The sequence below is a fragment of the Zootoca vivipara genome, chromosome 11 (assembly GCF_965207765.1).
Source record: "Zootoca vivipara chromosome 11, rZooViv2.hap1.1, whole genome shotgun sequence".
Lineage (NCBI taxonomy): Eukaryota > Metazoa > Chordata > Lepidosauria > Squamata > Lacertidae > Zootoca > Zootoca vivipara.
In genome coordinates, this window is record NC_142594.1 from 28,156,053 (window position 1) to 28,180,620 (window position 24,568).

The 24,568-nt window shown below is 43.9% G+C and overlaps 1 protein-coding gene across 4 annotated transcripts in view; it reads right to left on the minus strand.

Moving 5' to 3' along the window:
• LOC118092250 (uncharacterized) overlaps nt 1-24,568 on the minus strand; it is a 75,870-nt gene that overhangs the window by 43,582 nt on the left and 7,720 nt on the right. For 2 of the 4 annotated variants that reach the window (XM_035130116.3, XM_088654309.1), the window contains exons 2-3: nt 4,105-4,192; nt 3,339-3,439 (exon numbers count right to left, since the gene is read on the minus strand). The gene's annotated coding sequence lies outside the window, so the exon portion shown is untranslated. Of the gene's footprint in view, nt 1-3,338; nt 3,440-4,095; nt 4,193-24,568 lie in introns of all 4 variants that reach the window. The other 2 variants (XM_088654311.1, XM_088654310.1) reach the window with 1 other exon arrangement.

Consider the following 24,568-nt stretch of genomic DNA (forward strand, 5'->3'; position numbering starts at 1 on the left):
TGCTGCAACTAACTGAACACTGCAGCAACTCGAGGTTTTGCATCAGAGAATATTTACAGGCAATCGGAAGGATCATCACCTACTTTAAATACATAATGTGAAAACATGGTACCCATTGCATCATCATCACCACACATAAATATTCCAGCCTCTTAAAACCACCACACTAATAGAAGTTCAGGGGAAAGGCAGGGAAACAAGGAAGAGCTGTTGGGGCCTTTTGCATTGTTTTAAGTGGGTGGCCTTCGCTCTCTTCTCTAGACCCCAAACTTCTCTTTAAACAAACAATGACTTTTCCAGGCCTCTCCTGTATTACAATGGCAACTTTAAAAAAAATTCTTTTGTCGAAACAGATGCATTGTCTCCTCCTTCAAGGCTCCCTGGGAGGAAAATCCCTGACCCACCTAAAAAAACAAGGGCTGGGGTGGGGAAGAGAAGGGGAAGTCTGTGAACTCCCTTTATGTTAATAAAGACCCTTCAAAGCCACACAGAGATTTCTTTATGGGCAAGGCCACTCAATCAAACAGCTTACATTTCAGAGGAAAACCTATAGTTTTGGATTCCTCCCAGTCCCACCCCACCTCCTGTATTTATCTAGGGCGGTTCTCTTCTCCCCACCTGTTCTCTCCTGACTCCTTTCTTGCAAAATTGTTTAGGCTGCAAAAAGAGCTCCCTCCCCTGCCTCTATTGTGTGGGCTGCTCATTTCTCAATCTCTTCTTCCCTGAAGCAAGCCTCTCCTGAAAATTCGGCTATCTCCACACCACCCTTAAGTGCCCTGCAAAGGGAGGCTTCTCCTTGTCACATTTACCACTGCTTCGAGCTGTCACTCAGATGGCCCCGGGGAAATATTGTGGAATGCTGAACAACAGCAGACACCCCGTGCCTTCTCTGGCTGGACACAACACAAAACATTTGCACGGGGCCTACGCAGAATAGAAGAAGCTACACAGTGATCTTCAGAATGCTTTCCTGACCTACTTTTGCTGCTGTGGAAGTGCTGCTTAGGGGACCTTTGTAGTCTATCTGAGAAGTCCACACAGAGATAGAGGGAAGACATTATAGTATGAAGCACACCAGTTAGAAAGCCTGCTATGTGAAACTTCAACAGTCTTTTAATAACATGGATCGGCGATGTCTACGATGGCTTGGCCATCGTCCACAGAATAGAAGATGGAAGGATAGAATAATAGAATTGAAGAGTTGGAAGGGTCATCAAATCCAATCCCCTGCAATGCAGGAATCTCAGCTAAAGCATCCATGACAGATGGCTGTCCAACCTCTGCTTAAAAACCTCCAAGCAAGAAGAGTCCACAACCTCCCGAGGGTGATCGTTTCAAGGACATGCCCTAGAACAGGCATAGGCAAACTCGGCCCTCCAGATGTTTTGGGACTACAACTCCCATGATCCCTAGCTAACAGAACCAGTGGTCACAGATGATGGTTTGGAGTCCCAAACCATCTGGAGTGTGCCTATGCCTGCCCTAGAAGGAGCTGACTTCAGGGACCAACTCTGTGTCACAAAGATGTATGCAAACATGACATGAAGGTTGGATATATCAACCCGACTACGTAGGAATATCTTGCAGATAACTACAGTGCCAGGTGACAAACAATCAGTGGTGGATAGCTCAACTAGTTAAAGCGTGGTGCTGATAACACCAAGGTTGCAGGTTCAGTCTTCATAAGGGACAGCTGCCTATTCCTGATTTGCAGGGCCTTGGATGAGATGATCCTCAGGGTCCCTTCCAACTCTTTGATTCTATGAGGTTGTGTATCCACAGCAGCGACCGCTGGGAGGAGCGCAGAGTGGAGAAACACCATGTTGCATCTGCAGCAGTGCAACCAGATGCCTTTATCTACCCCAGCTGCAACAAAGCATGTCTCTCCCGTATTGGTCTCTACAGTCACAGCAGACGCTGTAACCTTCTAACAGTTTGACCTCGCCCCCCCCCCAAAGGCACACTCCTCCAGATGCCAACCAATCCTACACAACACACATGGGCATGTTACAGATGCGCTGGAGTTTGAAAGGGGTCAGTTAACTGTGGAATGATCAGGTGCAAATGTGAGATCGGCTGCTGGGTTGCTTTAACAGTTGTCCGTGCTGTCTGGTGCCCACTGGGACTGGTGAGGTGGCAGGCAGAGTGAGCCACAGGAAGCAGAGCCGCAGCCAATGACAGATGGAGCCACCCCTTAGCTGGTTGAGGTCGATGGGACATAAGTGCAACCCACTGAGAAAGAGGTAGATCAACCAAAATTAATCGTCGCTACAGCAGTCGTGGTAGCAATTCACAGCTTGAGTTTCCATAAAAGCAGCCTGGGGTTGAGACAGCACTAAAAAACATAAGCTGCTGACCCAAGTAATACTTCTTGGTATATCTTAGCTAGCAAAAAGCCATTCTTTTGAAGATCTGGCCGACTTTCCTTTATCAAAGGCAGCTAGGGAAAAGCCTTGTTGCTAACTGATATGAGAAAGGGACATTTCGAAAGATAATATAGGGATGCTATAAAGACTGCTGAGGTAATATTTGTGTCACACCTTGAGCTCTCTTAAGACTGAAATGATTATTATTACAACTATTAATATTGTTATTCATTTATTTATACCCTGCCCTTTTTTCCTAACAGGGGACTCAAGGCAGCTTACAGATAAAAATAAGAACAGCTAAAATTACTACTACTATTATTATTTAGATTGGAGAAATGCTAGCCAATTAACCATGTGAGTTTTAACAGATTTGATATGCATAAATTTACATAGGAATAAAAGACTGCAGGGCAGGGAATGCCTTTGCTAAGAGGGCACCAGCTGCCTGCCCTTCTGATAAGTATGTTGTTGTTGTTTTTTATGAAAAGCAGTTTTAAACAATCCATTGTCACGTTTTTTAATGCATTGTTTGGGCCGAAGCCTTGCAGCCCCAGTAACTGTTAATATTTTCAGCTGTCTGAAATCCTGGGATTTAACTGTGTCGCAGAGCATTCAGCTGTAGTTTGTTAAGGTTGCTGAGAGAATTACACAGAATTACAATTCCCAGTACCCTTAACAAACTACAGTTCCCAGGATTCTTTTGGGGGAAGCCATAGCTGCTAAAGCAGGACGGGGTCCCTTACCAGTTACATTCCGCATTTTTCACATCCCCATTCTAAATTATGAATCTTTCGAGTCACAGAGTTCTGCCTGGTGCCTGAGTTATGCATAACCTCTGTCACTTTCATTAGCTTAAGTAGCATTCTTGGTATGATTTATAAGGCAACAAAACAATGCATCATTTGCCCCTCCTCGAAAGATCATGCCCCATCACCAGCAGTATTAATGGTAAAAATAAATCTTTCCTACCACAACGTGAGCATGTGGCATCCCTAAGTCCCAGCAAATGTCCTCGCTCTTCCTCCTCTGGGCAAGTTAGAGAATTCCCGAGGGCAATGCAATTATCATAACTGGGGGGAAACACAGACAAGAGGGTTTAAAACCATTCTGAGACGGTGTGAACATAGGAATTTGCCTTACGGTAGGTCACATCTGCACCACACATTTAAGCACTACTGTATACCACTTTAACAGTTGTTTCCCCCCCAAAAAAAAGAATTCTGGGAATTGTAGTTTGTTATGGGTGCTGGGAATTGTAGGACTGTGAGAGCTAAACAGTGGTACCCAGGATTCTTTGGGGCAAACCATGACTGTTAATGTGGTATAGACGTGCTTTCAATGTCTGGTATGGATGTGACCTTATACTGAGTCAAACCATTGGCCCGTCTAACTCAGTGTTGTCTACACTGACTGACAGCAGCTCTCCAGAACTTCAGCCATGGGACACTCCCAACCCTAACTGGGGATGTCAAGGATTGAACCTGGGGCCTTTTGCATGCAAGCAGATGCTTCCACACTCAGTCATGGCCCTTCCTTAACATCTTGGCACATGGTGACATTCATGCATGCGCATAAACCATTCCTTGTTTGCATGTTAGATGATTAATGCGAAGCGAATTTTAATCTACAACATTTTAGGGCACACTTGTTTATTTTTATTTCTGGTTGATTTGGGTTCCAATATGTCAATGTCATAGGAAATGGAGAAGACGTTATTAAAGATTACCTTTCTTACCAATGAACTGCAGCTTTGTGCGTATGTTACCTCTTGCTTCCTCAGAGCAGGTGAAGCAAAATGGTGGACCGGCCTCCACTTCTATAACCTAACAGGAATCCAAACAGACAGAGGATAAGCGAAAGACAAAATCGCTGGGAGTTTCAAGAGTTTTGTGCATAGCTTTCTTGAAACACAGTGGATTGAGGCAAGTTGTTCAAACATTCCCAATGGTCTAGTGTTGTGTGGCCTTTCCATTGCCCTTGTTGCACATAATGATTGGGATCAGGCTCCTGGCTATAATCATCCCAACAAAACACATATTTGTCAAAATGGGATTCTTTCTGCCTCCAGAGGGTTCTGCTTAAACAGACATTTCCCTCTTCAAAAAGGGAAATAAAAGGTTTATATCCCATCCAGACAAAAAGAAACATTTTCATTAAAATAGCATTTTTCAAGTTGTTCTGTCACAGCGACAAGGTAGAGGTACTTTCCTCAGACTGAGGGTTTAATGACCAGAGATTATTCATAACTATTGCCCAATAGATAGGTCATGCAATCATACACCTCAGTAGTTCTCTCATACCTACAGTATATAATCTTCCACTTTAGGTACTTCTTGAGAGCTCTGACACAACCAGGGTTTCACGAAGTGGATAAATTCAGAATAGCACAAGATCCACAAGAACTCTTGACAAGTGCGAGACAGTTGTCTTTCCACAGAGTAATAAAAATGTTCCCAGTTAGCATGTAATAATTATCCCATTCTCAGATAATCCTTGTCTTCGTGCCCTTTCGATGGTAATTGGAGTCACTGCCTGTCTCATGGAAAATAATATAACCACTGGTGATAAGAAACATGCAGGGGTTGATTTATGGACTTATTAAAAACACATTAGGAATTATTGAGGGATTGGGGCTAAAGATAGTGGTGGCTTAATTGGCAGCCAAATCATTTGGGCTGACTGGCAGAGAAACTCTAGGGCTAGGACTCAGCTAGATAAAGTGTTTTATATGTGATATAATACTGTGACACCACATGGGGCTGTGGAGTCCCATCTTTCCCTTTTGGATTTCCCCATATGAGTTTACAATGTGTTTAACTGAAATGCTTCTAGATCTAGCCATAGACTGGCAATTCAGGGCAGGACAAGAAGCAGAGGCTGTCAAGCCTATCAAGTATTTCTTGCCCTCCTGGGCATCATTGTTGGCCCTTTTTTATTCATCCACTCACTGTTACAAGCTCTCAGGCATTTGTCCTGATTTGTTTGCAGGGAGGTTAGATGAAATTATATCAAATCAAGTGCTATTTCACATTTTACCAATGCAAATAGGAGAAAGTCTGCTCTTTGGGGGAAGCAGATTTGTTGTGTAAGTCAGCTAGATTTGTGTAACCTGAATTTTCCAGTATATGATCAAATTCCATCCCAAAATAGCCACAGCCTGGAAGCATCCAGAAATAAAAGGGCAAGAACAAGACATGTTCTAGAATTTTAGTAGCCCTTGTGCAGAATCCATGAGAGTTTCCCCCACTAAACAGAGGAGGGAACGTGAACCAATGGAGTCATTTAACACATTCTTCCATCACTTCTCCAGCCCCATCTCTCTTACAGTGCTTGTCTTCAGGTCCCTAAACCCAGCTGTTGAGAGAGATTTGTTTGTTTCTCCTGAGGTCAGGGATGGGAAACATGTAACCCCCATTGATGTTGTTGGACAATTCTTATCATGCATGTCCATTGGCTGTGCTATTGGAACTTCTGGAAGCTGAAGGCCAACACCAGCTGGAGGACCCTAGTTGGTACTGATAGGGGATGCAGCAGGAGAGTGTTCATGTAAGGCTCCCAGGATAAATGGAAGCCAGGTACTGGTAGGTTATTTTGTATTATTTTAGGTGTCCAGGAGTCCAGCACTCTCTCATAGAAAGAAGAACAAGAGGAGGAGGAGGAGTTTGTATTTGATATCCCGCTTTATCACTACCCTAAGGAGTCTCAAAGTGGCTAACAATCTCCTTTTCCTTCCTCCCCCACAACAAACACTCTGTGAGGTGAGTGAGGCTGAGAGACTTCAGAGAAGTGTGACTAGCCCAAGGTCACCCAGCAGCTGCACGTGGAGGAGCGGGGACGCAAACCCCAGATTACGAGTCCACCACTCTTACACTGACATAGGAAGTCAAATAGAGTCAGAACATTGGTCCATCTAGCTCGGTGTTATCTACACTGACTGGCAGTAGCCTTCCTGTGGTTCAGGCAGGTATGTCTCCCAGCCCTACCTGGAGATGCCAGGGATTGAACATGTGACCTTCTGGATGCAGAGCAGATGCTACAACCCTTCTCTGTCACAGCGGCTCAGTGAGTAAGCTCCATGGGCTTGTTACAAGCCACTGAGCTCCAGCAATTTCCCTACCTGATTGGCATCGGGCAGCACCTGTGAAATGGAATGTGTTTGGCTTCTAAAGCCCAAGTGATACTTCCTTTTAGGATGGACAGAAGAACTCAAAAATTCCGGAGCTTCTTGTTCTTAGCCCAATAAGCTTCTCGCGACACTAAACTTGTTTTCGCTGGGCTGCTCCATCCAAGTGCCCCCAGAGCAAGACAAACTAGACTTGAAGCGAAATTGTATTCTTTAAAGAAAATAAAGGTAGAGTTTTGTTTTACTTTCTGTCATGTAACACAACTGAATATTGTGGTGTATAAACTTATTTTTATAGTACTTCTTACGCAACATACACAGCCAGGTATTTTTTAAAAAAATCCAATCAAAACAAAGGTTGATGGGCAAGGTTCTGAGCTCACTGTTTTATATAACTAAATCACTGGTGCACCGCCTGACTTCAGAAAAGCGCACATAGCACAGGATTAAGTCTCTGCTTGGCAATAAATAGAGGCATGTTGGTACATATTTCAGCTCATATTGCCATTGGAGCTTGAAAGGATAATGGCAAAACACATTTAAGCCCTGAAACAATGAACCCTAACATGGAGACTGCAATTACCATGCTAAAGGTTACCTGCAGCACAAAAACAATTGTATTTCTGCGCTTTTCTGCTCTCTGCAGTGTATATATATCAAGGCGGTATGAAAAGGGCTTGGATTGACTCTCTTTTAAAAAACGCTGATCTTTAGCTTGGCATTTTGTGTTTGCGATTCAGGCTGGAGCAGCTTACGGCAGAGCTTAACAACGGGAGGGCTAAGACAACGCCGAGCCAACCATGAAAAAGAAGTCACGTGTGACACAGGGTGGTTGAACTTTTGGTCTTAGATATTAGACCAGCAACATCGAGAGAGGGTCCACACTTTCCCCACCCCTGGCACAACCACTTTTCAGGTGTATAAGGAATCTCCCTTAGTATCTAGATTCATTTGGGTCAACTCGCTGGTAGTTAGAAAAACAAAGGCCAGAGTGCAGACTTGAGTTATACTGAGCTAAAAGCTGGAAGCAAGGCAGCTTGCTGGGAAGGCAGAGGGTCAGAGCCATGCCTGATTTTTGCTTGAATCCAAGGCTGTGGCTATGGAAGAAGCAAGACCCTCTTGCGGTGCTAAGGCTCAGATTGTATATATGTGTAAATAAGCCATGTATCAAAAAGTCTCTGCTGTCCCTCACTCCAAAGGAGCCTGGGTGGACACATGGAAACCCTTGAATCTCACACCGCTTGGAAATTGGGGTGGCTTGCAACAGTATCATCTAGCATTTTCAGATAACTTGCTATTGAGTGTGCTCATAGTAGAGACCATGGGCGTAGGCAGGGGGGGCAGGGGGTAGTTGCCCCCCCTAGAAGCAAAAGGCTGAGGGGCGCAGTGTGGCGGCCCCAGGCTTACGCTCCCCACGCACCTCTGGAGCTTCGCGCGGGGAGCGGGAGCCTGGGGCCACCTCCTCGGAAGAGCTGGGAGGCGCGGAAGAGGCAGCCACAGGCTCACGCTCCCCGTGCGCCTCCGGAGCTTCGCGCGTGGAGTGGGAGCCGGGGGCCGCCTCCTCAGAAGAGCTGAAAGGCGCAGGCCTCCCCTCCCGTGCCCCCCCTAATTTTGATCCTGGGTATGCCCCTGGTAGAGACCATTCTCTTTCCCAGGTTGTATCTAGGGCCACATTCACACCATACATTTAAAGCACCATGATACCATTTTGAACAGTCATGGCTTCCTCTAAAGCAGGCATCCCCAAACTGCGGCCCTCCAGATGTTTTGGCCTACAACTCCCATGATCCCTAGCTAACAGGACCAGTGGTCAGGCATGATGGGAATTGTAGTCCAAAACATCTGGAGGGCCGAAGTTTGGGGATGCCTGCTCTAAAGACTTCTGGGAGCTGTAGTTTGTTAGGGTGCTGAGAGTTGTTAGGAAACACCTAGTCCCCCTCACAGGGCTGCAGTTTCCAGAGTTTCCTCTGAAGCGGGATTGACTGCTAAACCATTCTGAGAATTGTAGCTCTGCGAGGGGAATAGGCGTCTGCTTAATGTTATGCTAGTCTACACAAAGTATTTTGTTTCCTGACAGCCGCATAGTACAGATACGCAGAAATGTGCAGAGTTACTTCATAACTGGCATGATACTTCTACTCTCTGAGAGGCTTTAATTAACTAAAGGCTATCAGCAGTTTGCCTACAATCAATTTCATTTCAAAGGTATTTTATCAGCAGGAGACGAGAGACAAGAGTCAGCAAACTACAGGTGAGGAAAGGGATCACTCTTGCTTCAAACCAGACCTACCGAGATCAGGGGCTTTCAATTTTTCTGCCTTCAGGGAACTATTCCCTCATTGATATATGCCACAGAAGCCCTGCATATTGTAAAATATTGTATATCATTTTTTGTGTATGCAGCCCCCCCCCTTTAGAATTTTTTTTAATAATAATTTTAAAAAACAGAATGCCCTGGCCACCATTTTGTACTTGCCACAAGGCTCTGGAGCAACACTACATTAGGAGCATTATGGGAAATGAAAACAGAGACTGCCTGATGCTTCTCAGGGGAGTTTACCAATCCATCCATCCTCACAGGGAACTCTGTGAGAGGAATAGGTGTATTCTAACAATGCTCAGTGCCCTCAACAAAGTACAGCTCCCAGAATTCTTTGGGGAAGGCCAATGACTGTTTAAAATGATATAAAAGCGCTTTAAATGTATGGTGTGAATGTGGCCAATGTCAAATAATGTCCACCTCATCCCTGAAGCCATCCCTGGAGCCAGTCCTCCACGGTCTTGTCACGGTCTTGACATTGCCGTGATGAATGCAAGACATCCACATTCTCCTGCAGTTGTATGTTACAGAGTTGTAATTGTGGGCAGCTGTAGGCAAGCCATCTGTCAGGAATGTTTGCCCACTGTTGCTGATCTTCTTGCTGAAGAATCACAGAGCTCTCAGGAACCCACTTTGAAAACTATAAATCTCCAACCACCCAATAAAGATCTGGCCATTTGTCCCCATTTAAGTCCATTCGCTCACACACCAACATTTCGGCATCATGGCACCCCTCTCCTCTTTGCTAGACCTAGCTCTCCCCAATTAATATTCTTAATATTCTTAAATGAAAAATTATGAGCATCCCATGGCATTCAGTTCATGGATGCTTTTTTCTGAATTCCCTTCTATATGAAACACTGGAACAGGAAGCATCTCCCAGGCTTACCCTTTCCCCTAAACACTGCTGGCAAACTCAGTCCTCTTCAAATTTGAAAAGGCTTTTTAAAAAAGAAAAAGAGAAAAAGAAGTCTCCCAGTGTCTCCCTCTAATTTGTAGGTTGCTGACACTGTAAGGTTTGCTTGTATTAGCATGCCGGTCAGATAGTCTCTTATTGAAATGGTTGTGTGAAAGAATCAATGCCAAGCCACCTTGAATGCTTTGATCTGTGACTTTGATCTCTTGTTTTCTAGCATTTTAAGCACTTCTGTCCTAGTACTTCTTCCGTCTAGTAGAGCAAGCGGAAATGTTGAACAAAGGGTTAATAGAGTTTAGGGGAGATTCACATCTTCCAAATTCGCAGATATTCTGTACCCACTGAACACTGGGTCCAGATCGGTCAGGATTGCCTCTGAATTGTACCCAAACAGCTGCTGGCTGTGGTGCATTCATCATGCCTTGTGGGGCCATTTCAATGTTTCTGAGAGCCCTTCTACATGACCAGGCTGAATGGCTTGAAGAAACTAGAGTAACTCTGTAAACAAAGGCCCTGGTACTAGCTAACGGCCTTTGTTAGTTAGAAAACTAAGAACAACAATCCCTTTCAGTCTGGGAGCTAATTATGGTTAGCGATACCTTTGCTCTTGCATTTTAGCTAACCGCAGTTGGTGCCAAACCATGCCACAGTTTGCAAACATGGTCCATGAAGCATGTTTTCAAACTGCAGTTGGAGACAACTATGATTAGCAAAAATGCCAGTGCAGACGTAGCACAAACCATAGTTAGGTCTCGGAGTCGCATAGTGATTTCATGCTCTTTATTGCAGCTCATAAATCCGTGAGTGAGTTCCCCCCCCCAAAAAAAAAACCCCAGGCTTTATATACATTATTTACACAATGGGTTCCGTCTGACTGGCTGATTCTAGGGGTGCCAGACTCAATAGTGGACAGGACTTCTGTGCCTTTAATTGCCCTGCTCTCTTTTGAGTCTGGAAACCTTAAAGAGAAACCAGCAGACCCTTTCATTAATTTCCAAGCAAAGGGTCTGCTGGTTTCTCTGGCAACCCTAGCTGATTCTGCTTCCCTCCTGGAGCCTGATTGGGCTGCTACTGCAGGCCAATCAGTTGTTGCATTCTAGGATCCTACCGGCCTAATAGGCTGATTAACTACCTCCTAGGATCTGCTCCTGCAGGCCAATCAGGTTGTTGCATTCTAGGATCCTACCTGCCTATTGTTCTAGGATCCAAGGCTCAGTACATACAGGTAACAGGTGTGAACAGGAAGCAAATGCTGATAGCAGAGGGGAGGTAGGAGAACAGAGAGGTGTCAGGAGCCCACAGGGGGCTTCCAGGATGTCAGGTAGCATTATGTCTGCACCAGGCCTCTAAGTCTGGGCTGAGGAACCTATGACTCTCCAATGTTGTTGGACTCCAACTCCCATCAGCCTCAAGCAATTGTCAGGGATGATGGGAATTCTAGTCCCAAAAAATCTGGAGGTCCAGTTTCCCCCCACAATGTTCTATGAAGATATCAAAATGCATACTCCAGCTCCCAGTGTGATCAGCAGATCAAGAATTATGTGGCAAGAGGAATCTTCTGCAATGTTCTTAGAGGAACAACATCTGGTGCTCTGTTATTTTCCTCTTCTTCTTATAAGAAGCAGCCGAACACTCATGTAACAGTGGACGATTCCTCATCAATCCACCCCCAGACCCTGAAGCAGGTTGCCTAATGAAAAAGTTGGAGAGCCCTAGGTGCAGAGACGCACTCTGAGAAGGGCTGGGAGCATATGGAGGCAACTTCTCTGAGCGGCTCACACCAAAGAAAAAACCAGGTGGCTTGCCTGGGGGATTCAGTCTTGCTTTTAACCTGGGGGGACTGTTCAGATCCCGCAGATCAAAAGGGATCTGAAAGGAGCGGGCCAACTGCCCCCAGATAATCATTTAATTTAATTTAATTCAGTCTCACCAGTCCTGGAGGCATGAGACCCATAACTACATATTAAAACCAAATAGGAATTAAAGTCAGAATATAACTCCAGATGAAAAGGTCTTACAGCTGGCTCCTTGGGCTCCCCACCTGGGACTGTTGTTGGCATCTATCTGTCTTGAGAGACAATGGAGTGTGCCTCTGAAGGTGAAGTTAAACCGCTGCATTAGCAGCACCGAAGTGACTTCTCCGGGGTGCAAGCCTGAGCAGTGTGCATGGAGGTCCTGGGCTCCCCAGACGACAAGTCTCCTCCCCTCAGCCTCACTGATGTGGTTCCAAAGGAAAGCAGAGCACCATTCAACTATCTTAGGGGCTTCATTCCGTATTATTATTATTACCCATCTGGCTGGGTTTCCCCAGCCACGTTTACTCCTTGGCCTTTTCTTCTCCTGTGGGGGAATACTAATTGTCAAGAGATACACAACAATATCAGCAGTACAAACAAAACACCTTATTCCCACATTAAAGTGGGTTCTTCCAGTCATTTTCACTGCAAATTTATGATTATATTTGCTCATGATGCTATTGGGTTTGTCCTATGCGATCCCACATACAATAATGTTTGTGCCTACAAGTGTTTGGCTTTTCAAGAAAATTGCCATTTTTTAAATAATCCCTTAGTAGTCTACTACAATATGTCCACCTTTCTGATAAATCAATCTTCCAAACTCAGTTGACCACTTGTAGGACCAAACACTCTCCCCTGTGGGACCTGACTGTGACTTCAGTGTGAAGGAAAAGCTTCCAGACTTCAAATATACTGACCCTGTCTTGCTAATATTTTGACTTCAGTCTGGATGCAACACGCCCTCTTTCCTCAGCTGGACTTCCCACAGTACAACTTTCCCTTTTATCATTCTAATAGCTCTCTTCCAAATTGTTCCAGTCTATTGTCATCTTCATTCAGCTATGACACAATGATCCAGTATAATATTCTACATGAATCTAAGCAAAACTGAACAGAGTAGTATTATTACAATCCATTTCTATGATTAATAAAAATGATTATTATTCATAATTAATACCATGAAATTTATTTTTTGATTTTTTTTTTTTACTGTGGGAAGTGATTTGTAGAAGAAAAATGAGCTACAACTTCCCAATTCTACAACCCCCTGCTTCTGTTTGTTTCTACATTCCAAAATGGCATTGACTTTTAACCCTTTTTCCACATGTGATGCTTAAATTAGTGTGAGCAGAAGGGAGGGAAACACTGATCAGACAGGGACTTAGCACGCTGAGGTACACACTGTACCTGAAAAAAGGAGATATATATCTTCTTATGTTAATTCCTTTATAGAAGTGTGTGGTGATTGGATCACTATATGTTTATTGTTTTGGGGTTTGTGCTATCCATGACAAGGACACAGTTCTATCAGTCTATATTGGATGTTACAGAATGGTTTTGTTTACCTACCTGAATAGGAGCCACCTTTTCATACCATATGAATAAAAACTGAGCCATATGGAGAACATTTCATTATTTATGGATTTCTGTTGTTATTTGGATTTCTAAGATTTCTATTATTTCTAATTTGATTGTTAGTTGTATGAAGGCTCACCCTTTTCTGGAATATACTGTCTTGCAATATGCTGTGGGTATCAATATAAGAAGCAAAAATAAAACTTTGAAATCTAAAAAAAAATGATTTTGCTTTGCATGCATTTCTAATATTTACAGGAACATACACATTTACGGTGAAACTGCCATGTTTTGTTCACTCTTTTGTTAATAAAAGGACATCTATCGGTGCCTTTATATTAGTGTTTTGCAAGGAGATTTTGAGTGCATTCCAGAACGTTAGGTTTCTGCAATGAAATGGATTGTTCTGTTGCCCTAGACGAGCAACAGATTCACTTTTTTCTTTTCAGGTCTGGGCCTGATCAGTGGTTGGATGAAAGACCACCTGGAACAACATGTACTTCACTTTGGGGTCCACGATAGAAGAAAAGGTGGCATTTCAATGTACAAAAAATAAATAGAAAATCTGCACCTGTGAATATTGTGACTCTACTCCGCTCTTTTCAAAGAAGCTGACCTCTGTGTGCTCTGCCCGCCTGCCATGTGGATGACTCTGAAGAGCAAGATGGGTACAAGACATCTTACAGTACTCTTCCTGATTGACCAAGCCTCCTCGTAAAATTTCATTGCATTCCTTGCATTGTAGCATTCAGGAAGGAAATCCAGTCAGTTCTGAACCAGACGAAATAGTTGATTCCATTTTTGTTTTCTGTCGCTACAAACCAGAGATGTCTGAATCCTGCTCACAGCCACCTCAGTAGGCAAACCATCTAAGGTCAAGTACAAATCATTTGAAGGCAATCCTATTTTGTTAATTACTTAACATCAAATGATCATACGGACTGCTAAATTGGTATGTCTGCTCCCAGCGCATCTGAATGTTTTGTTTTGTTTGGAACAACCGGAGAAGTAATCAAACGGAAAAGGAATGGCCTCATAGGTGTAAATATTCCCCTATATGGAAGAACATGAACTCAGCTTGATAATAGACCTCGGCTGGATTAGCGCAGCGTAACTACAGCACTGTAGAAATGATACATAATAATTAAATAAGATCAGAGTCTGTCTCATCCTTTCTAACAACAGACACACACGGAAAAAACAAAACAAAACACCAGAGCCTTCCTTACGAGCAAAGCTAACTATGCTCTGCACGGTAGCACTATAATCAAGCATGTATATTGGTTCAATTGAGAAGAAGCTAGTTGAAAGACCAGATCATCTTATGTGAATCAGCCCATCCTTTAAGCTTGGCTGTTCTGCCCTACTGCGTGGGTCCAGAGCATAGGTAGGCAAACTAAGGCCCAGAGGCTGGATCCAGCCCAGTCGCCTTCTAAATCCGGCTCGTGTACAGTCGGGAATCAGTGTATTTTTACATGAGTAGAATGTGTCCTTTTATTTAAAATGCATCTCTGGGTTATTTGTGAGGCATAGGAATTCGTTCACCCCCCCCCAATATAGTCCTGCCCCCCACAAGGTCTGAGGGACAGTGGACTGGTCCCCCGCTGAAAAAGTTTGCTGATCCCTGCTCCAGAGTCATAGCGTCACTTGCTGGTGCCCAGGGCAGGTGTGTGCACCAGGCGGGCAGGTGCACCAAGAAGGGGGTGCATGGGAGCCAGATAAGGAAGCACCAGCCCTCAACACCGACACTGCCGGAGCAACCGCACTCCCACCGGAGCAAAGCGGGGACACGCTGAGCCACCTGGCTGCCCACACAGGGGGGAGCCGGGCCAGCCGACATGGTCTTTGACAGGCGGAGAGGAGCAGGCGGAGAGGATGCGCTGGGCCTGGCCTGAGGGAATGGTCCCCCTGGCACCCCACATGCTGTGTGACACACACACACACACACACATACCGCATGTGTCATTGCCTGGCTCAGAGGTAGTGTGATGCAGCAGCTTAAAAAAGCCAATGCAATTCTGGGCTGCATCAATAGGAGTATAGCATCTAGATCAAGGGAAGTAATAGTACCACTGTATTCTGCTCTGGTCAAACCTCACCTGGAATATTGTGTCCAGTTCTGGGCACCACAGTTCAAGAAGGATACTGACAAGCTGGAACGTGTCCAGAGGAGGGTAACCAAAATGGTCAAAGGCCTGGAAACGATGCCTTATGAGGAACGGCTTAGGGAGCTGGGTATGTTTAGCCTGGAGAAGAGAAGGTTAAGGGGTGATATGATAGCCATGTTCAAATATATAAAAGGATGTCATATAGAAGAGGGTGAAATGTTGTTTTCTGCTGCTCCAGAGAAGCGGACACGGAGCAATGGATTCAAACTACAAGAAAGAAGCTTCCACCTAAACATTAGGAAGAACTTCCTGACAGTAAAAGCTGTTTGTCAGTGGAATTTGCTGCCAAGGAGTGTGGTGGAGTCTCCTTCTTTGGAGGTCTTTAAGCGGAGGCTTGACAGCCACCTGTCAGGAATGCTTTGATGGTGTTTCCTGCTTGGCAGGGGGTTGGACTGGATGGCCCTTGTGGTCTGAAACCCTGGAGAGCTGCTGCCAGTCAGTGTAGAAAATACTGAGGTAAATGGAGCAATGCTTTGACACTGCATATGACAACTTCCTACATTCCTGGTGGCAATGTGTGAGAAGGCCTTAGGTTGTAGGTTCTAGGGGGCACCAATGGAAGTCCCTGGCTATTCACACCTGTTGGAAATCAGAGCTGTATGACACAGGCTTGCTTTGTGTTCCCTAAGCTAGCTTGTTGCCATCAGGTTTACTGGAGGACACTATCCTATTGCCATTGTCAAAGTATGATTCAGTTGACAGTCCATTCAACTGCTGTGCATGGAATTGGGAGCTGGGCACCGTCTTGTCCTTTGGGGCAGGCTGTGCTTAGTGGGAAAAGCAAGCACTTCTGGAAAATTAGTTTTTCTATAGCAGGACAAAAGCCCTGGTCACCTGTACTTCCAGATAATGGCAAACGCCACCAATCTCCATTATTTGAAAGATGAACTGGAAGGCTCGTTGCTCATCAAACTGTCAAACTTTACTTCAGCCAGCACATCCATCACATTGCAACTCTGGCACAAACTTAAAATGAAGCAGTGGACTCATCAGAATGTCAGGTCCTATCCACTGACATCCATTAACATCCGGCCCCACGATTAGCATCTGTCAGATGGGAAATTGATGGCGCTCTTCAACCCTTGTCCTCAAACCATGACCTGTGTCCAACGCACTTTCATCTCTTTGCCTCCGCTCCACCTGACCTCCCTGGAATGAATATGCTATAGCAATGAATCCCATGTCAAACCCTTTAGAAGACAGGCAAGAATCTGGCCAGCCCAAATAACAAAGATGACGGAAATGACAATTCTCCAGAAACAGATTCCAAGACAGCAACACTGATGGGGCCGGGAGGTTAAACAGAGCCATCCCTGATGACTGACTGTGGAAATGCAATGAAAAATGACTCAGAAAAAATGCTTTAAATTCATGGTCTATGTCCACACACAAAAAAAAATATACACACATGTATTACACCAGAAGCGGTTTAGTCATGCTGGCCACATGACCCGGAAAGCTGTCTGTGGACAAACGCCGGCTCCCTTGGCCTGAAAGCGAGATGAGTGTCACAACCCCATAGTCACCTTTGACTGGACATAACCATCCAGGGGTCCTTTACCTTACACACACACACTTAATACCAAGGTTTTGTGCTTCTTCTTTTTTAAACAACTGTTGCTCGATTGTTTATTTGTTTAAAGCATGGGACCCACGTATATCAGCTGAATATTTTACAACCTAGAGGCTATATAGACTGGGTTGTTGTTTTTTATACTGAGGAACATCTGATCATTTTGACTTTTTTTGTATCAGATCAGACTGTTATTATGTGTGTGATCTTTGCTGTCTATTTTGTTGTTTCTTCAGCTTGTAAACCACCTTGTGTATAGTAATATAGAATATATATACATTAAAAGTGAAATGAGAAATGAAATGATTGACGGTATGATTATTGTGGAATTTCCTCCCAACAGAGGTGCACCTGGCTTCTTCACTATATACAACTTTTGTTGAATACAGCCGTACCTTGGATCCCAAATGCCTTGTAAGTCGAATGTTTTGGCTCCCGAACGCCGCAAATCCGGAAGTGAGTATTCCAGTTTACAAACATTCTTTGGAACCCGAATGTCCGACAGGGCGTCCGATTGGCTTAAGGAGTTTGCTGCAGCCAATCGGAAGCCCCGCCTCAGTTTCTGAACGTTTTGGAAGTCAAACGGACTTCCGGAATGGATTTCGTTTGACTTCCGAGGTACCGCTGTGCATTGAAGTGTCTGGAATCCTGAGCAGCAGCTCTCAAAGCTGCAACATTTCATTGCAGCCTGATCTACTACAGTATTCTCCATTACAGGAAACACTTGAGGTAAAAGCATACCCCTAAATACAACAGCACTGGCTAGAATGTAACTTTCTGCCTACAAATGGGGAATAGTGCCATGGGGAACTGTTTTCTGTGAACTCCTGTTCCTTTGGAGACCACCGTCACCATCTCCTCTTATCTATAGCAACACTTTTGCTCAGTGCTCAAAGGGCTTCGTATAAACTATATCAGTAATTGTAAGCAATCCTATACGGTGTTTCAGCATTATTATCTTCCTATTGCAGCTGGGTTGGGGTAGGAGCTGTAGGGGAGATGCAGTGAGAGCACAGCCAATGAACTCAACTCAGCTGAGATTTGAACTGGGGACTCCAGCTAGGAGAAACGAATGGAACTGATAGAAGCCTCTTCCTCTGTTCACAGTCCATGCTGGGCTCTATTTCTTCGTCACAGGATCATGTGACAGAATGTAAGGAAAGTATCTATCAATAGATAGATAACCGCATGCCATGAATGTCTCTGAACAAGTAAATCTTGGCAACAGCAACTGTCAGAGCTCCCAAAATTGCTTCCCAGCTGTGAAAAATAATGAGGTGCTACTCCCTGACCAGTAAAACACATGACCTTTCCTTTATGAGAGCTCTGCTTATGTTAAGACTTAAAAGAAAGAAACAGAGCTGAACTATATTTTTATTAGATTTACTTTATCAGTTACCTGGCCCCTAAATCAGAAATATTTTTTAAAAGCTATGGGGGGGGGGGGGGAGAGAGAATTAACTCATGAAAACAGCTTCTCGTCTAATTTATTTGCATGGACAATTGTCAAGTCTGGGACATTCATTTTTAGTGCCTCAACACACTTTGGCAAACCTTTTAATTTACAGTAATAATCATGGTGTGCATAATTTCTCTTCACAGCAGGCCAATTCTGCAAGCATGGCACTCTGAATCATTTTGGAAAATAAACTATGCTTAGGGCAGTGGTACCTGCTGCAACGGATGGGATAAACACCAGCTTTTTTTTTTCTGTAGCAAGCACAAGAATCATGAAAGCCTTGAGTAATCCTATGCATGTTAGGTCAGAAGTCCCTCTGAGTTTAATGGGGCTTGTTCCCAAGTAACTAAGGATTTAATGTATCTGATAAAGAATATTGGTTAGTAAGGGCACGATAGACCTTGCAAAGATTTAACTGGCTGCCACTCCTGCAAGTAATAGCCCAGTGGCTCAAACTGGGTAGGGTGGCAAATCCTGAGTTTATTGCTGCTGCCCTGAAAGTAACCATGGATGTTCAAAGGGAAACTGTAGCATGAAACTGTTGGATTGCCACACTAAAGTAATACATTTATTAGGACCAACAAAAAATGCACCATTTTCATTTGTCCTAATAAATGTATTACTTTTCTGTGCCAATTGGATTTTTTTCTCCGTGATGGGGTGATGCAAGTACCTAATGTATTTTGAATATTGGAAAATAGTTTGTGTGTGTTGAGTTTTATTCTTTTAGTTTAGAGCTGGATCAATTATATCTTTTTCCAAGCACCTGCTAATTAAAAAAACACAATTATTCAGACTTTGCTGTCACCTATTGCTAGATGGCTGAATTTCTGTGTAAATTAGGGCCCCACATTAATGTTGGAAATGTTTTAACAGCCATGATTTCCACTAAATAATCCTGGGAACTGTAGTTTGCTAGGGAGAGATCAGTTTGTAAGGAAAAGATGAGGAACTTCCAGTTCTGTTTTTGATTAACCACAGTTTAGTGTTATGTCTGAACACTAAACTGCCGTTCAATTTAAGTATTGTTTACTTAAACAAGCCAATCTCATAAACCACAGTTTGAAGCTGGCTTCCTTTTAGAAAGCTATAGATGGACAAACCATGGATTGTCTAGGTTTGGACATAAGTTGTGGTTAGTTAAAACCAGAAGCAAGAGCTACGAAGTTCCTCGCAGCATTGCCATAGGAGAGAAGGCAGCAAACTTGCAGCTTGCTCAGGCTCACCCTCTTAAACCAAGCCACGACTTAGAATTACGCGCAAAAGCATCTTGTTGTGCCATTTTAATATTATACTGTCTGCTGCCTTGGGCATTTTTTTTAAAGTGGAAAGGCAAGATATAAGTACTTTAATCAATAAAATATTACTGCTGTTGGTCACTATACTTATCTTGTTTTACGCAGATTTGTCAAAGACATTACCTCTTGCCTTTCATTGTTATTTGACTCCACCATTGATATTTTTCTGGTTTGTTTGTTTATGTGCGTATGATGTGGGAGGGTGAGACACACACACACACACTTGCAGGGCAATTGTATGCACCCCAAAATCAGAAGGAAATCCCCTGGCATTCAGCAGGCACGCACACACGCGCACACACGCACACATGCACGCACACACACACACACACACACACACACACACACCCCTTAATGTACCTGATGAAGTAGCACCAGTCCATAAAAGCTGATGCCACACTAAAATCTACTAGCCCTCAAGGTACCAGAAGATCCTTTGTTGTTGCTGTTGCTGCAACAGGTGCTCAGCAGGGAGATGGTCTGGCAAACTCTGCTAACTTATTAGATGAATATCTCTGCCCCATGGGCTCAGAACAGCTTGCAGCAGTTTCCCCAAACATAAACCTTTCTGTCTCCAAAGGGGTTCACAATCTAAACTCCTTGAACTTTGGCCTGTTTTGCAGCTGTCCCAAGGCAAGGAGCCTCAGAGGCAAAACAGAGAATTCTCAAACCTAGCTGAGAAACTGAAACTTGGCTGGACAAGAGCTGGTGGGGGAGGGTAGGAAGGGGAAGGAGGGAACAGGAAAGAACGATTCTGTTGTCAGCCTGTTGTAATGTAAAACACTGAGAAGGTACCCCCCCACACACCAAGAAAAAAACCCCTATTAAAAACAAAAAGGTGAAACTTGGCCAAATGCCAGCCTATGAGTTTCACAGTTCAGCAAGAAATTGAACTGCTCTGAAACTGCCACAGCAGCTTATTTAGCAAGATAGAACCTGAGAACTTGTGTGTTTGTCTAAAAGACTAGCATTGGCAATTTTTAAACCTCTAGTATTTCTGCTAAGAACCGTGACCTAATACTATTTCATTTAACAAGGAATAATCCAATTTTGATTTATACATATTACAAAAAAACAAACAATGCTCCCCCCATTTGTTTCATTTGCCTACACTCCAGTACGAAATGTCAAATTAAATAATCCCCCCTCCTTTTTTTCTTTTTTCTTTCTTTTTTTGAGAGAAGTCCTAAAGCAGAAAGTCTACGGGCCAGTTTCAGATTAGTATGTAATTCCATGGCTTTTAACTTTATTATGCTTCCTGAAACAGTAACAGAACAGAAATGCTGACAAACCCAAACTCTGAGCCAAATCTAATTGCACTATCCTAAATTTAAAACTTTGTGGCACTCACATATTTTGAAAAAAAAGCATAATTTACAATAAAAGAAGCAAAGTGAACTGTGTTGTGTTCATTCTAGTAATTCCATTGCAGGCGCATACTCAGTGCATACACAGATATTTCACATAGAAACATGATGCTTCATGGCTGTACATGCATAACGGAACATGTAATGTGATTACCAGACAATTCTAAAAACAGAGGAATCAGCATTTTTTATTGATTACCAGCAAAACTCAAAATTTGAAGCCTATATTGTAGCAGCAGCTATCAGGACTCGGGGACAATGGGAATCAAGGTGTTTGTGGGGCTGACTGCTGAGCTAAACAGATTTTGTACCTTCAACATATTTGGAGAGAGGCCTCAGATTGGGAAGGGTTCCAAAAGTACCATAGCAGGCAAGCATGTATACCCACACTTGTAGAATGCAAAATGCATTTATACAAATAAGAAGAGCGCTCTTAAGCACTACTGTTTTTCCTTGCCGCTAACCACAACTAGTCTTTTCCATGGCAGTAGATGTGCTTTCAAGACAAGTTGGAATCACCTTTCTTTGAGGGTAGAGGAAGTACAATATATTAAGATGTTAAAAGAGTCAACATGATCTACCAAATAGGACTTCACTCTAAGGCCTGTTTAAATCTTAGTTCCATTGTAGTTCCACTGTGGGCCCCTGGGTGAGTCTCTCTCTCAACCTTATTTGCTCACCTGTAAACAACAACAACAATTTGCCTACCATTGTAAAGATAAAGAAGTCTGAGGACAGATGTTTCCCTACAGGAGAGACAGGGAAGATGTGGCCCTTCAGATGTTGGACTCCCATGCAATGCTGACTAAGGCCAATGAGACCTGGATCCAACAACAACTAAAGGGCTGCAACTTCCTCGCGCCTGTCTTGTAGCACCTTCTGGGCAGGATTGCATCCTTTCTGCGTTGTGTACGCTACTTACTACAGTGCTGGAATAAACACTGGGCACTGCTTTCAGGAATACAATAATGCCACAGCATTCTCTCTCTCCCCCCAACCCCTCTAAAAGCATGGTTACTACTGTAAAGGTAACAATGTCAGGACTACTAGTGGTATGAGGTTTTAATTCAGAAAGCAAGGGTACATTATTCCCTAACACAAAGTTCATGCAGCAGAAGCAAGTGTATTTAGATGGATTATCTGCCCCAGTTCCTGTTCTTATTATGGGAAAGCAATCAGTTCTTCGTGAGAATCCAGCACCACGCTGAGTCACCCTGGGGCTTCTGATAGTCCAGCCTTTCACTCTGCATTATCATCTGGTAGCAGCAACATCCTGTGCCACAGCTCCATTACAAAGCAACAAAGTCAGAATGGAAGATCTATGAAGCCTCATGTCTGGGGATGGGGGGTGGGATGCTTTCAACATTGCTAGACCTGGATTAAAGGAGACAAAGGCACCTCTTTTAAGTCGCACCTTTTGATTTTATTTTTCTTCTTATGGTCATGCGTCTATAAGGAAAACTAGCTGTTTTAAGAATTCAGGATCACCTAGCTGTGATCTACTTCTTGAATATGGAGTTCATTCATAATTCTCTCTTGCTTATCACTACCCAAGCTTTCCTCCATCCATTCAAAAGTTTCACTGAATGTATCCCTCTGTCAGTCAAGGGTGGCTTTTCCATTTTGCCAGACGCAGGAGGTGGTAGAAGCAAAGTTTTCTACCTGACAGCAGCATACGCATGGAGGACATAATGTATGCATACATTTCGTACACGAATCCTCTAAATTCAGTGTGTGCCCAACACATTTTGCTGCCTGAGGCAAAGGACAAGTGCCAAACCACACCGCTGTATATATTGAAGGCAACTGGACTGGTACTTTAATTTTACTTCGGCTCCAGGGGTGAGACAGCTTCCTGCACCACACCTGAGGACAATAGACTCAACTTAAGGACTGCAGGGCAAGCTATGTAGCACACACAGCTCTCTTCTTGAAAACCTCATCTCTGCTGGCCACCCCCAACTGCTGCTGCTGCATGGCCATTGGCCACACATTATTGACAGAAGCTAACATGGAGAAATTCCCCATGTGTTCTAGGGGAGCCCTAATTGCGCAACTTGTGACCTTCCCCCAAAGTGGCTCTCCAGCCACATGCAGATAGTGGTGGCCCCACCAGCGCTCTATATGGCAGCGTACACACCATACATTTAAGGCACATCCTACCCCACAATAATCCTGGAAACTAGTTTGTAAAGGGTGCCGAGAATTGTAGCTCTTTGAGGACTACAGTTCTCCGGATTCTTTGGGGGAAAGAAATATGCTTTAAATAAATGTATGGCATATACACAACCTGTCTTCATTTCTTGACACATGCCTACAACAGCAAAGCAGGGATAGGGTGGTGTGTCATGTAGAGCAGCCTGGCACATAATGTATGGCTAGTGCTGCACTCAGCTTTGTAAGACACGCACAATTGCCTTAGGCATGGCCTTGGAGATTCATGAATCTTTTACCTTCTATATTCTACCTTTCTTCCATCATGAGTTGTATGTGTATTATGATTCCCAGGAGGTCTCCCATCCAGGCAGTGACCAGAATCGGACCTTCTTAGCTTCAGTGAGAAGGTGATCTCATCTGCCTTCAGACCATATATCTAGGAAAGTGGTGCTGGAAGGAGCTAAAAACTTCCTGCAGTATGTAATCCCAATGCAACTTGGAGTCCCCTTGAACTGTTACCAGTCTTTGAATGAACAAAATATGGGTAAGTCAACCAGAGGCCTCCAAGATCCCCCCCCCCAATTCCTTAGGGGCAATAATGGAGGGTTGACTGTGCTAAAATGCAACAGTGGCACAAAGCAGATCTATGCTACATCTTACAGATGGCAGAAGTGGGGAGAGAAAGGGAAGAAAAGGTCTCCTGAATTTCCAGTGTGGTGTTTAAGTGCCAGGTTGGGTGGCTGTAGCAGTGGGGGGGTGGGGGAGAGATTGCCACCTTTTCGGCTGGTTTTACCCCTGTGCTTTTTAACAGCAGTTTGATGCACAAAATAATCGAATATAACGTTCCCCTATCACTTTATCTTCGTGCCAGAAAACCATCGTGCAACTTCTGTTCCTTGCCCGATGTAGCTGAGTCAGGCACATCTGTTCTGCATGAAAGCATTTCTAGGAGGAAAAGGGAGGAGAACCGGACAAGTCATGAGTGCTGTTACCATTGATAGAGTTTGGGTGGAGGCTAGATAAAGGAAGTAAGGCCCAGCCTTTTTAGAGCAATAGCCTATCATTTGGATGCACACTCTGCAGATGAGTGGGAGCTCCCTGCCTTCCCAGAAATCGCTGCTTCATGCAGAAGACGCTCTTATTAATAATGCAGAAGTGGTATTTGGCATATATATCAGTAGCCCATTTCATATGCACTAAGCACAACTTGCATTTCCAAGACTACAACGAGAAATTACAATTGCCAGATACCTTCATGCAATAATCAAAGAAAGATCTCTTTTTCCCCAATGAAAAAGAAAGTGGCTCAACAGAGCAGGATGCGTTTTCTGGACATTTTCAGCATTTTGTCTACCACATTAAAGCACGAGATCTGTCATGCTTGAGGTTTGCCAAAAACTGCAAGCATTTAACATCGGGTCACATCACGAGATGGGTGTTAAAA